Source organism: Cervus elaphus, chromosome 17 (assembly GCF_910594005.1).
Source record: "Cervus elaphus chromosome 17, mCerEla1.1, whole genome shotgun sequence".
Lineage (NCBI taxonomy): Eukaryota > Metazoa > Chordata > Mammalia > Artiodactyla > Cervidae > Cervus > Cervus elaphus.
This window is the reverse complement of record NC_057831.1, coordinates 48,825,893-48,840,438: the sequence shown is the minus strand read 5'-3', so window position 1 is coordinate 48,840,438 and position 14,546 is coordinate 48,825,893. Positions and strand designations below refer to the sequence as shown.

The following is a 14,546-nucleotide window of genomic DNA, read 5'->3' as shown; positions in this document are numbered from 1 at the left end:
AGTTTTCTTGTAACAAAATTTTGAACTGTATTCCCTAGGAAACGTATACTGAAGAAAGATAATTTAAGACTGAGAAAACATTTGGGAAATCCAAGGATTTTTTGCTTCCATAGTGAATAGAAAATTTCCTTCAGTGTACCAACACTGAATCAGAATTCACTTCAGGCTACATCAATCTATGCTGCAGTTTGATTGTTAGATGGGACTCTTTTATTGATTCATATTGCTTGAAGCCACTAAAAACCATAGGCTGCCAAATGTTTTGGTAGAGATCACATTTGAGAGGTGGAGTCTTAGTTCAGAGGATAAAAAGCAGTTTTGACTTGGGAATTTTGTTTTCTTTTCTTTGCTTAAAGCAAACACTATAAGATCTGCTAATGGATATGATTTATTGATTAAGTGTTAAGAAGTAGTCATTTTGTCTTCTTTTATAGATTTTGTAGCGATTTTTTTTTACTTTAATTTTCATCAGCTTCCTTTCAAAATATTAGGAGTCAGGAGGGATATTTTTTGCTCAGTTTTCCCTAACTAGGTCCATCAATGATTAGGCTGGTTTCTAATAGGAAAGAATTGTTGGCTAAAACCATTTATCAGCCCAGTATATTATTTTTGTTATCTTACATGATTTTCTATATCTTACTTTATTAACTATCATATTTTTGCCACATCTATGGTTGTGTGAGTTTTCCTGTAATAAAATAACCATGTCCTAATCTATATTATGTTACAATGTGTTAGTACAATATTTCATATAAAGAGTATAAACTTCATTTATTGCACATTGACTATGTCAGGACTACTATGGGCAAGAGTCTGCTTGTGTTTATTCTTTCTGTAATTCCATGGATAATTTTCACACACATCTCTATGGGAGTATTTAAGCCATTCAATATTGATAATCACTGCAGTATTCTGATCCAGTAAATAAAATTCACTAAAGATATTTTTAGTTTAAAATGGCATTTGTATATTACTATATACATTATATATTACTATGATTCTTCCAATTAATTGAATAGTTAAACATGCTTTTTTTTTTTTTTTGATAAGAAGTAGGACTTGTTGGTGAGCATGATCAATGAGGGGCCGGAGCTGACCATCTCATGAGTATAGGGCCTGCCATTTGTTCAGGGAACCACAATTAGGGATGTACTTGACCCCACAGCCATTTGGGATGAGCAGCTTTTCTGCCACCATGTTTTCAAATTCATCCTTATTAAACTTAGTAAATCCCCACTTCTTAGAGATGTGCATCTTCTGACTGCTAGGGAACTTGAGCTTGGCCCTGCTAGAAGGCCTCAATCACATGTCCCTTGTTCTGCAGCTTGGTGTGGATGGACATTATGACTTGGTCGATGTGGACCCTGGCCACTGTGCTCTGGGGCTTTCCAAAGGCATGGTGAATACCTGTTTGGAGCCTGGACTGGGGACAGCAGGCCAGTCAAGAATGCCCACTAGAAAGAGTTGTCTTTAAGATACTGTAGGGCAAACTGTACAGGCAACAGTTGCATACGCTACCTAGGAGGCTGCTGTTTATAGCTATTGCACCCTGGGCCCCCAAGGGGAAGAGAGCATGGTTGGCTTAATTGGCTGCAAATAAATATGCTTTTTATATCAGCAGTTATTTTAAAGTGGCTGCTTGTGAAGTGACTCTTATAGGGGATTCTGTACTGGTCATATTTTAAGTAAACAGAAAATAATCCAGCAATTCCAAAGTTGACACTCAGCAAAAATATTCAGAATTTAAAAAAACAACCTGTCAATTTTGACCACATCATTGACCCTCATCAAAACACAAAATGCTTCATGTAACAGAATTAGTCATTAAAGTGTTCACTACTCTAAAATTGAGAGAAGAGTAAGTGGTTCCATGAGAAAATACACAGAATTATAAAATGCTTATGATTTTATTATCTTCACCTCTGATATAAAGCAAAAAGAAATCAAAGATAACAAAAGACAATTTTGTTCCTCATAAAATGTGACATATTCATGCATTTATCACTAATATTTCAGGATTGGATGAGATACTATCTTGCTCAAAGTTTTAGTGACTGAGGAAATGTCAACATGGCTGCCACGCTGTGAGACAGACTTGCTATTAATTCTGATGTATTATATTGTGGGGATAAACTGGAGATAAGTCTGACGGGCTAATTAAAACTTTATTCTGTATAAAAGTAAAAAAATAAAAGAGAGTCACTCTTTCATGTTGTTTTCTGACAGTGTGTAGATTACTTCAGACACTAACTTAATCCAACATATGTATATTTTTTTCAGTGCAACTCAAGAGGAAGACAAAAATTTGCTTTGAATATGACACTTATACTGCCAGTCCTTGATTTAGATATGCAGAGGTAGCAAGACATGTTAGCTGAAAGGAGAGATCCAGCACATTTCTAAACATGATGTCCCATTTATGTTCAAGATGACATGGATGGAATCAATTAGGATAAACAAGTGAGTTCCAAGACAGACTTTTAAGAAAGTTGCAGAGTTGCTTAGTAACCTGATGTTATACTTCATTTCCCAACAGAGCAGTAAGGCTGTCAGAGTAGGTAATGGAATACTCAGGAATGAATCAAGTCTCATGTGCTCTGTCAAGATTATACTCATTTTTAATATGTTAGACCCCCTCCCACTGTCAGAAGTTGTATATATATATATATATATGCTCAGTAAAACATATAGTAGGACAGTGATCAGGGAATATGACATCAAGTTGTGCTTTGACATAAAAATCTTGTTTATTTTCTTTACATACATTGTATTGCTGTAAATCACTGAGCCACATATCTACCAGTACTCTAGGGAAATGTCCATTCAAGTTTTTCATCCTGCAGGTCTGCTTGCTGTCTTCTTGGGTCCTCTCTGGAAGCACTTACTGCTGTTTGCACCTCCAAGACTCTGCATTTGAGGATTCACACAAGGAATCACAAGAAGTGTTGTTTTTCCTTCACATCGTCCAGACAGCAATATATCCACTCATGAAAACTATATTCTTCCAGAGAAACTATACTTATTGAACACTTCAAATAATTTTAAAATCATCTCTGCAGATAAAACCAGACTGATGCATATACATAAACTAAACTGTAAATATAACGTAACAAAGTATTATTCATGTTAATGAAACATTTGAACTTAAGTCCTCTAATAGGTCCTCTGAACTGAACAGAAACACTTAATTGTTCATTTCAATTTGTCAGGATATGAAAATGCCAGAGCCCCTTTCCTGAATTGCAATCATTGGGATTTGAGAGTTCACAAGAAAGAGAAAAAAAAGGAAGGTAGAGATGCATTAAATGATTACCTTCATTAGTAAGAACTCTTATGACAAGTTTTGATTTTCAAGTTAAAGATCTAAAGAGAAGAAAATCCCCTATTATATCCTCTTCAAAGTTAGCTGACACATAATCATTAAATTATTAATTCTTGTATCATCTTTGTGAGATATATTGGGAACAATAACTTTTCTCATTTTTATAGGTAGATTTCATAAATTTTTTGTTAATAGGCTGGGATGTGGCTGAATCTTAGGGAAATCATAAAAAAATACAGGTAATTTGCTTTGGAATATTTTATCAATAGATATTACAGCCAATTAGCTGTTAATAACCATGAATATGATTAGTAAAAAAATTAAAAAATAAGTAAATAAAGCAACTCTATTGATTTTTTATGCAACATCCCTAACTGTGTTTGGGCCCATTTCCAACAGTTCCCACTAAATATGTTTTAGGACTAGAAGTGGTACAGTAATATTGCTTTCATCAGGACACATGGAATGAGCCTACAGATCATTCCTCCTGAAATAGAGAAAAGCAAATATTGTATATTAGCACATATTTGTGGAATCTAGAAAAATGGTACAGATGAACCTATTTGCAGGGAAGGAATAGAGACACAGATGAAGAGAATGGACAAGTGGAGACAGGGTGGAGGGGTTTGAGATGAGCTGGGAGACTGGTCTTGACCTGTGTGCACTATCATGAGTAAAACAGATAGTTAGTGGCAACATGGAGATAAAGAGGTGAACAATTAAGACTGAAGTTATTGATTCTGATTGATATTATACTCTCTAAGAGTGATTTAAAATCTTATCATAGTATTATAGAGTCTACCGGAAGACTCTGCAACTAGCTAGTAATTCATGTATGGTGGCTATTCCAAGTATTTGGTTTGACTATTCTGGCCCCAGAGAACATAGTCATGTAATCTGCAAAACCAGAATGAGGAGAAGTCTCCTAAATTGGCAGGTGGATTGTTTACCACTGTGCCACCTAGGAAGCCCACTTTTTTGCTAGCTAGACACTATGCTAATTATTTCTTCAAATTCTGCTCATGGATCTGAGATTTAGAAGTCATTGTCATTGACAGATGAGAATACAATAGCTTATTAAAATCAAGTTCGTATCATTTAAGTGTCAGAGTGGGGTTTTGAGTATCAATGTCAGATATAAAATAACACAGATATCTGTGATGGAAATGTCCTAGTTTTGTTCTTTCATTGGAAATGTCACATTAGGAAAGCCTCCCTCCCCCACCCCAGCTTTGTACCTATATTAACAATGCCTTTTTCTTTCCTTTATCCCACCCCCCACCCTCAGAGAAGCAGTGTGACACCAGAGAAAGACCATGCACATTTTGCTTTCAGACAAATAAGAGTGGCAATTCTCTCTCCATAAGCACTACTGAGGACTTAGGAGTGTTAATGTCCCTGCTTTGTAAAATGGGGTTGAAAATGTTTGAATACTTCATATGGAGACTGAAAATAATCCATGTGATGGTTACAGTATGAGGCACACTGTAAATGCAATAGATATAGCATTGATGAAAACTTCTAATGCTGTCTACATGCTGAACAATCCAACACAAATTCCACTTCTGTGGAAATCCCTTGCACATGTTTTAGTTCTTGATGGAAGAATCAGAGGAAGAAAGAGACAGTGTATTCCCAAAGAAGTTTGGATAAAAATAATTAACTTCCAGAGACATGGAAATGTATGTACTCTAAGATGTAGAATTAAAACCTCTAATCTCTGAAATAGACAGCATATTAAAAAGCAGAGACATTACTTTGCCAACAAAGGTCTGTCTAGTCAAGACTATGGTTTTTCCAATGGTCATGTATGGATGTGAGAGTTGGACTCTAAAGAAGGCTGAGCACCGAAGAATTGATGCTTTTGAACTGTGGTGTTGGAGAAGACTCTTGAGAGTCCCTTGGACTGCAAGGAGATCCAACCAGTCCATACTGAAGGAGGTCAGTCCTGGGTGTTCATTGGAGGGACTGATGTTGAAGATGAAACTCCAATACTTTGGCCACCTCACGCGAAGAGCTGACTCATTTGAGAAGACCCTGATGCTGGGAAAGATTGAGGGCAGGAGGTGCAGGGGACGACAGAGGATGAGATGGTTGGATGGCATCACCCACTCGATGGACATGGGTTTGGGTGGACTCTGGGAGGTGGTGATGGACAGGGAGGCCTGGTGTGAGGCGGTTCCTGGGGTCGCAAAGAATTGGACACGACTGAGCGACTGACCTGAAACCGAACTGAATCTCTGAAAAAAGATTATAAAAGGCCAGTATGATTGGACTTCTTGTTATTGTTATTGTTGTTCCGGGGGACCGTCCTGACTCGGGGATGGAACCTGTGTCCCTTGCATCTCCTGCGTTGGCAGGTGGGTGCGTTACCACGAGCCCCATCTGAGAAGCCCAGTGAGATCTCTGCCTCTTGTTTGACTGTGTGCTCAGCCAATCAGTCGTGTCAGACTCTTCGTGAAACCATGCACCCTAACCCATCAGGCTCTTCTGTCCATGGGATTTCCAGGCAAGAATGCTGGAGTGGGTTGCCATTTCCTTCTCCATGTAATCTTCCCAACCCAGGGACCAAACCTGGGTTTCCTGCATCTCCCGCATTGGGAGGCAGATTCTTTATCACGGAACCACTTGGGAAGCCCTGAGCTGAGACAAAGTCAACCTGTAGGTGGCAGGTGACCACAAACGACGGCGTGTTTTCTCTCACTAGTTGCATAACACTGCTGGGTCTTCAAATTGAACAATTCTAGTTACTTATTTACTCATTTTTTTGTAAGTCTATTTATCAAAAACTGGTTCAATTCTTTAGAACTTATGACTCAGAAAATCACGTGTGCACTCCTCATGACAGGGCACTCATGCATTTCCAGATGGATAAATGGTGCTTTTTTGATCTGCTTTATAAGATCAACTAATGGAGAGATTTCTCCTCATTCTGGTTTTGCAGATTACATCACTATGTTCTCTGGGTCCAGAATGGTCAAACCAAATACTTGGAATAGCCATCATACATGAATTACTAGCTAGTTGCAGAGTCTTCTGATAGACTCTATAACACTATGATACGATTTTAAATCACTCTTAGAGACTATAATATCATCAGAATCAATAACTTCTAGCCTGTTGGACCACTATGATCCTGATTCATTTTGGGCAGCAGCAAATACTTCAATATTAATACATTCTTTGATACTCAAAGGAAAATAAAAATAAGCTCACTATTAAACATTATTTTATGTCTCTTGATTTTTATGGGTGATTTTTTTTTCTTTATTTTTAAGGAAGATCATAACATGAAGCCGTGTGTGAAACCCTGGAGCTGGTGTATTAGGCTAATAACATAAATATTATGGGGTTTCCCTGATGACTCAGTGATAAAGAATCCACCTGCCAAGCTGAAGACACAGGTTAGTTCCCTGGGTTGGGCAGATCCCCTGGAGAAGCAAACGGCAACCCATTCCAGTATACTTGCCTGGGAAATCCTATGGACAGAGGAGTTCATGGGGTTGCAGAGTCAGATAGGACTTGGTGACTAGACAACAACAATGCAGATTATGCAGTTTGACCTGCTAAGTGAGGTGGCACAAGCCAGAAGCAGGAGGAAGGGTCGAGGTGGGGTGGGGATGCAGCATGTAACCCCCTGAGTGTTAGAAGGAGTGCCCACTGTGGGCAAGAGAAAATCCTGGAGCCTGTTTTGACTGAATCACAAATCGCCAGTTTTCTCTAGGATTTTGCCATGTAATGCTTCACCAAGGAGAACACCATTTTTTGAGTTGCTGCCTAGGCATGTTACAGTTTGACAACTCTGCTCACACCCAGAGTGTGGACATTTAGATAAAGATCTGAGTTTAGGATTCTTCTACAATTTCCTAGTTTGCTTTTCCTGGGGCATCACATAAAATGACCACTCGGGGTTGAATCCCCCAAATATGAGTAACCTCGACCCCAGCCACCTTATAAGTAATAGGTGGGTGATCTCTGTTTCCTGCTGGCCGATGATCTCAGACAGAGCACTGCCCTTCCCAGGTTCATCACACCTCCCTTTCTGGAAAGTGATGCATTTGTGACTTTACTTTCAATCAAAACAGGCCCCAGGATTTTTCTCTTCCCCAAAGTGGGCACTCCATCTAATGCTCAGGGGGTTACATGCTGCATCCCCACCCCCACCTCGACCCTTCCTCCTGCTTCTGGCTTGTCCCACCTCACATAGTAGGGCAAACTGCAACCAGCTAGTAATTCATGGATGATGGCTATTCCAAGTATTTGGTTTGACCATTCTGGACCCAGAGAACATAGTCATGTAATCTGCAAAACCAGACTGAAGAGAAATCTCTCCATTAGTTGATCTTATAAAGCAGATCAAAAAAGCACCATTTATCCATCTGGAAATGCATGAGTGCCCTGTCATGAGGGGTGCACACGTGATTTTCTGAGTCATAAGTTCTAAAGAATGGAACCAGTTTTTGATAAATAGACTTACAAACAAATGAGTAAATAAGTAACTAGAATTGTTCAATTTGAAGACCCAGCAGTGTTATGCAACTAGTGAGAGAAAACACGCCGTCGTTTGTGGTCACCTGCCACCTACAGGTTGACTTTGTCTCAGCTCAGGGCTTCCCAAGTGGTTCCGTGATAAAGAATCTGCCTCCCAATGCGGGAGATGCAGGAAACTCAGGTTTGGTCCCTGGGTTGGGAAGATTACATGGAGAAGGAAATGGCAACCCACTCCAGCATTCTTGCCTGGAAATCCCATGGACAGAAGAGCCTGATGGGTTAGAGTCCACGGTTTCAGGAAGAGTCTGACACGACTGAGTGGGTGAGCACACAAGCAAGAGGCGGAGATCTCACTGGGCTTCTCAGGTGGGGCTCGTGGTAACGCACCCACCTGCCAACGCAGGAGATGCAAGGGACACAGGTTCCATCCCCGAGTCAGGACGGTCCCCCGGAACAACAACAACAATAACAAGAAGTCCAATCATACTGGCCTTTTATAATCTTTTTTCAGAGATTCAGTTCGGTTTCAGGTCAGTCGCTCAGTCGTGTCCAACTCTTTGCGACCCCAGGAACCGCCTCACACCAGGCCTCCCTGTCCATCACCACCTCCCAGAGTCCACCCAAACCCACGTCCATCGAGTGGGTGATGCCATCCAACCATCTCATCCTCTGTCGTCCCCTGCACCTCCTGCCCTCAATCTTTCCCAGCATCAGGGTCTTCTCAAATGAGTCAGCTCTTCGCGTGAGGTGGCCAAAGTATTGGAGTTTCATCTTCAACATCAGTCCCTCCAATGAACACCCAGGACTGACCTCCTTCAGTATGGACTGGTTGGATCTCCTTGCAGTCCAAGGGACTCTCAAGAGTCTTCTCCAACACCACAGTTCAAAAGCATCAATTCTTCGGTGCTCAGCCTTCTTTAGAGTCCAACTCTCACATCCATACATGACCATTGGAAAAACCATAGTCTTGACTAGACAGACCTTTGTTGGCAAAGTAATGTCTCTGCTTTTTAATATGCTGTCTATTTCAGAGATTAGAGGTTTTAATTCTACATCTTAGAGTACATACATTTCCATGTCTCTGGAAGTTAATTACTTTTATCCAAACTTCTTCTTTGGGAATACACTGTCTCTTTCTTCCTCTGATTCTTCTTCTTCCATCATGAACTAAAACATGTGCAAGGGGTTTCCACAGAAGTGGAATTTGTGTTGGATTGTTCAGCATGTAGACAGCATTAGAAGTTTTCATCAATGCTATATCTATTGCATTTACAGTGTGCCTCATACTGTAACCATCACATGGATTATTTTCAGTCTCCATATAAAGTATTCAAACATTTTCAACCACATTTTACAAAGCAGGGACATTAACACTCCTAAGTCCTCAGTAGTGCTTATGGAGAGAGAATTGCCACTCTTATTTGTCTGAAAGCAAAATGTGCATGGTCTTTGTCTAGTGTCACACTGCTTCTCTGAGGGTGGGGGGTGGGCTAAAGGAAAGATAAAGGCATTGTTAATATAGGTACAAAGTTGGGGTGGGGGAGGGAGGCTTTCCTAATGTGTGACATTTCCAATGAAAGAACAAAACTAGGACATTTCCATCACAGATATCTGTGTTATTTCATATCTGACATTGATACTCAAAACCCCACTCTGACACTTAAATGATATGAACTTGATTTAATAAGCTATTGTTTTCTCATCTGTCAATGACAATGACTTCTAAATCTCAGATCCATGGGGAGAATTTGAAGAAATAATTAGCATAGTGTCTAGCTAGCAAAAAAGTGGGCTTCCTAGGTGGCACAGTGGTAAACAACCCACCAGCCAATGCAAGAGATGAAGGAGATGCAGGTTCAATTCCTGGGTCAGGAAGATCCCCTGGAAAAAGGAATGGCTACCTAATCCAGTGTTCTTGCCTGGATAATTCCATGGACAGAGGAGCCTGGAGGACTAAAGTCCATGGGTTTGCAAAGAATCAGACATGATTGAGTAACTAACACTAACAAAATAAATGTTTGTCTGCATATATTGTTATAAAATAGAGATGTGCCTATTCATAATGCAAAATAAAGAAAATAGTCTCAGTAACTATTTTAACATAAATTTCTCATATCTGAACCCACAGAGGAATAATGTACATAGAAAATTATATCCTAATGTATTAGAAAAACAGCTGCACAACAGGAAAAAGAATTAGTTATTAATGTGAGAACAGACTAGAAGGTGAACAGAGGAAAAGAAGAGCAATTCTATCAGCCTTGAATTTTGGCAAATACGATAGGCTACATTGCCTAAGATAATTTTGAATTCGGGATTATCTAGAGGAGGTTATAGGAAAACAAAGTTGAGATGGGTTTTTGATAAATTTTGCTCAAATCATGATACACATTTTCTGTTAAAGTTTAATTTTTGATTATAAATTTATTAATTATGCTAAGCAAAAGAGAGGCATACTTGAGCTAAGCAATGATTTCATTCTCTGTGGTGTCATAAATCTCAAAAGGTGTCAAATATGGATATTTGATAATGACATGTAGGTTCTGTTCAGCCTGGTATTAATAAATATGTCTAATAATGTGATTCATATGTATTAACTTTGATTTGAATATAAGTATATAAATTGATACTTATTTTTAAAGTTTATAGCATCTGTTAATGCCAAAGAGAGAGTATCTGCACTGATTTCAGTCTTGTCTAAACATGTAAGTACATATTTATTTTTACTATTTCATATGCAAACTTTTGTAAATTCAAAGCTATATCTTGTCTTCTGATCTTGCAGGAAAAAATTGAATTTTTTATACCTCTTCCAAATTCTCATATTAAGAATCTTGAGAATGGGAATTCCTACAAATGTGCTATCCAAGTTTCTGTGTGTATTTGTGAGAGAAACAGGAAATGTTGGTTTTGCTTCTATCATCTCTCCTCTCTCCTTTTTCTCTTGCTCTCTCTCTCCCTCCATATTATGTGTGTTTATATGTAAGAACCTCACATGTCTTCTTATTTTAAAAGAAGACTTTAGCAGCTATGAAAATAGCTATATTGTTGTTTATTAAGAAAAATATAATATAAGTAAATACTAAAAATAAATGTAAAGTGTGCTATGCAAAGTGTGTTTGTATTTAGTCACTCAGTCATGTTTGACTCTTGGCCCCTGTGAACTGTAGCCTGCCGGGTTCCTCTGTCCATGAGATTCTCCACAGGCAAGAATACTGGAGTGGGTTGCCATTTCTTCCTGAAAGGGATCTTCCCGACCCAGAGATTGAACCCCAGTCTCCTGCATTGAAGGTAAGATTCCTTACTGTCTCACCACCAGGAAGTCCGCTATACAAAGTACCAAACACAATTGAAAAATGTGTAGATGGTGCCATTAGGATACTTATACTTTATTAACTTTGAAGTCTTCAATTAAGAAAGAAAATAAAATGTTTTAAGGCCGGAGCTGCAGAGAACCACTAGGTAGTAGATCTTGGCTTATAAAATGTTATCTAACTTAGTTACATCTCTGTGCTTTTAAAATTCAGTGCTGCACTATTTACAATAGCTAGAACATGGAAGCAACCTAGATGTCCATTGACAGATGAATGGATAAAGAAGTTTTGGTACATATACATAATGGAATGTTACTCAGCCATAAAAAGGAATGCATTTGAGTCAGTTCTGATGAGGTGGATGAACCTAGAACCTATTGTACAGAGTAAAGTGAGTGAGAAAGAGAAAGATAAATATCGTATTCTAACACATATATACAGAATCTAGAAGAATGGTACTGAAGAACTTATTTACAGGGCAGCAGTGGAGAAAGAGACATAGAGAAGAGACTTATGGACATGGGAGAGGCAGGGAGAGGGTGAGATAAATGGAAAGAGTAACATGGAAACTTACGTTACCATATGTAAAACTGATAGTCAACAGGAACTTGCTTGATGGGTCAGGAAACTCAAACAGGGACTCTGTATTAACCTAGAGGGTGGGATAGAGGGAGATGGGAGGAAGGCTCAAAAGGGAAGGGACATATGTATACCTATGGCTGATTCATGATGAGATTTGAAAGAAACAACAAAATTCTGTAAAGCAATTACTCTTCAATAAAAAAATAAACTAAAAAGAAAAAAAAATTCAGTGCTGCAAATTTATGATTGTAGCAAAACACAGAGCCATGAAAATATTGGCTTTGTCTATTCTAATCACTAATCATTGATGCGATTAACACATTGTAAGCAAAATATGAAATTTACATTGTTATAGATGATATTATATCTATAATGCTAATGCACTATGGATTAGCAATAGACCTGGTTGGTAATAGTTAGCTTAGGTCATTTTTTTTTTTTTAATAACACAGGATATCCTAGATAATTTTAATTTGACTTACTAGATTTTTGATATACCTAAAGCAATTCATCTTTTAGGCTTTAAAAGTAAATCTCCAAAGTTGTAGACTATTTATATTCCTTTTTATATTGGTAATGTAGTACCAGGTGGTGCAGTGGTAGAAGAATCTGCCTGCCAATGCAGGAGAAGCAGGAGATCCAAGTTTGATCCCTGGGTCAGGATGATCCCCTGCAGGAGGAAGTGGAAACCTACTCCAGTGTTCTTGCCTCTGGTGGTCTACAGTCTAGGGGATAGCAAAGAGACAGATATGACTGAACACAGCATAGCAAAAATACATATTTTAACCTATGTTTATTATAAATTTGTATAATTATAAGGGCTATGTGTGTGTTGCCACTAAGTATTAAGAATCTATTTCCTACTGTTTGATATCACACAGCTAATAAGTTAAGGGAATACTTTATATTCAGGACTTTTGACACTTTCAACTAAATACTGTTATTTACTGTAGCTACTCCTGAATTACAATTTGTTTTTGTTTACATGATGTAATTTATATATATATGTTATTCTTTTTTATATACTGTGATTTTATATAGACTACAAAATTTAAAATGCTATTAAAACAAGGTATCCTTAAAGTTTTCTGTTTTCTTTTCCACAGTATGTAGCATGTGTATAAAACATATAGAATGAGCAGGTATACCATGGTGGTCTTGCAGGTTTTGTTACAGACCATCACAATAAAGTGACTCACACAATTCTTTTATTTCTCAGTGCATATAAAAGTTATGTTTACACTACACCGTAAACATTAAGTGTGCAATAGAATTATGTTTAAGAAAATAATTGTCATCTTGTCTCATGCTCAGTATGTCTGACTCTTTGCAATCCCTTCGACTGTGGCCTACCAGGCTCCTCTGTCCATGGAATTTTCTAGGCAAGAATACTGGAATGGATTGCCACTTCCTTCTCCAGGGGATCTTCCTGATCCAGGGACTCAACTCCCATCTCCTGTGTCTCCTGTATTGGCAGACAGATTATTTACCACTGAGCCACCTGGGAGGCCCAAGGAAGCAATGCAAACACCTTAATTATAGATGTGGGCTAAGTTGCCTCAGTCATGTCTGACTCTTTGTGATCCTATGGACTATAGCCTACCAGGCTTACTCTGTCCATGGGATTATCCAGGCAAGAATACTGGAGGGGGTTTCCATTTCCTTTTCCATTAAATAGATACTCATTGCTAAAAAAAACGCTAACAATTATTTGAGCATGAACATATGCACACGCATATTATCTGTGAAGCACAGCAGAAGTAGGCACAATAAAACAAAGTATGCCTGTATAAGGTTCTAATATGAATTTTGCTAAAAGTTAATCTACTTGTGGATTGTTGGTCCAAATCCTCGGGAGGAGTTTCCCAGTAGTAATGCAGAATGTCAACTGAATCAGGGACTTCTTTGTGGCCAGAAAATGAAGCTTCATTGTAGTTATTTACAGGTGTAAGTAAAAGAGATAATTTAATATTAGATCACCATTGCAAAGGGGCTTCCCTGGTGGCAGATGGTAAAGAATCTGCTTACAATGCGGGAAACCCGGGTTCCAACCCTGGGTCAGAAAGATCTCCTGGAGAAGGATATGGCAACACACTCCGGTATTCATGCCTGGAGAATTCCATGGACAGAGGAGCTTGGCAGGCTATAGTCCATGGGGTCGCAAAGAGTCGGACAAGACTGAGCGACTAACATGCATAGGCACGCGCGCGCGTGCACGCACACACACACACCTTTGTGAAACTTACCTGTCAAATTAGCAGTAACTTCCAACAGTTGGAATATCATCAGAAATGCTTGTCATTCAGAGTCAGAGGTGGACAGGACTCTCTCTACACCCAAGTATGCCAGATCAGTCTTCTTCGTTACTGCTCTTTTTATTTCTATCACAGCATTTCACCTCTTCCCTCTCTCTCCCCGCTTCCTCCTCTCTTTTTTCTGTTCACTCCTTTACTTCCCTCTATGCTTTATCTATCTTTTAAAATAGGAGTTAAATTCACATTTACTGAACAAATAAAAACAGACTCGTGAAATGTTTTACCAATAAGGATATTATTACATGGCAGATGCTTTTACTGTTCCAGAATTAGTAGTTTTGAATAAATTATTTACTTCTAAAATTATGTTGCCACAAAACTTCCTATTAGATCATTTGAGAGTGGTTCTGGGTAGATATCTTTATATATGGTTAAAGTAAACTTTAAAAGAAAATCTCAAAATAAATATTCATACCGATTTGATAAAATCAATAAATAAAATTACGGGTAAACCATTTGTTACTTTTTTTTCGTTAAAGTTAACTGAAGAGAAAGAAAATTGTTTCTAACTGTAGTGTAACT

The 14,546-nt window shown here is 38.4% G+C and overlaps 1 non-coding gene across 1 annotated transcript; it reads right to left on the bottom strand.

Moving 5' to 3' along the window:
• Positions 1 to 1,462: 1,462 nt before the first annotated feature.
• On the bottom strand, positions 1,463 to 1,596 carry LOC122673649. The gene has a single exon (XR_006334771.1). It is a non-coding gene; the product is annotated as a small nucleolar RNA SNORA70 (small nucleolar RNA).
• Positions 1,597 to 14,546: the final 12,950 nt, after the last annotated feature.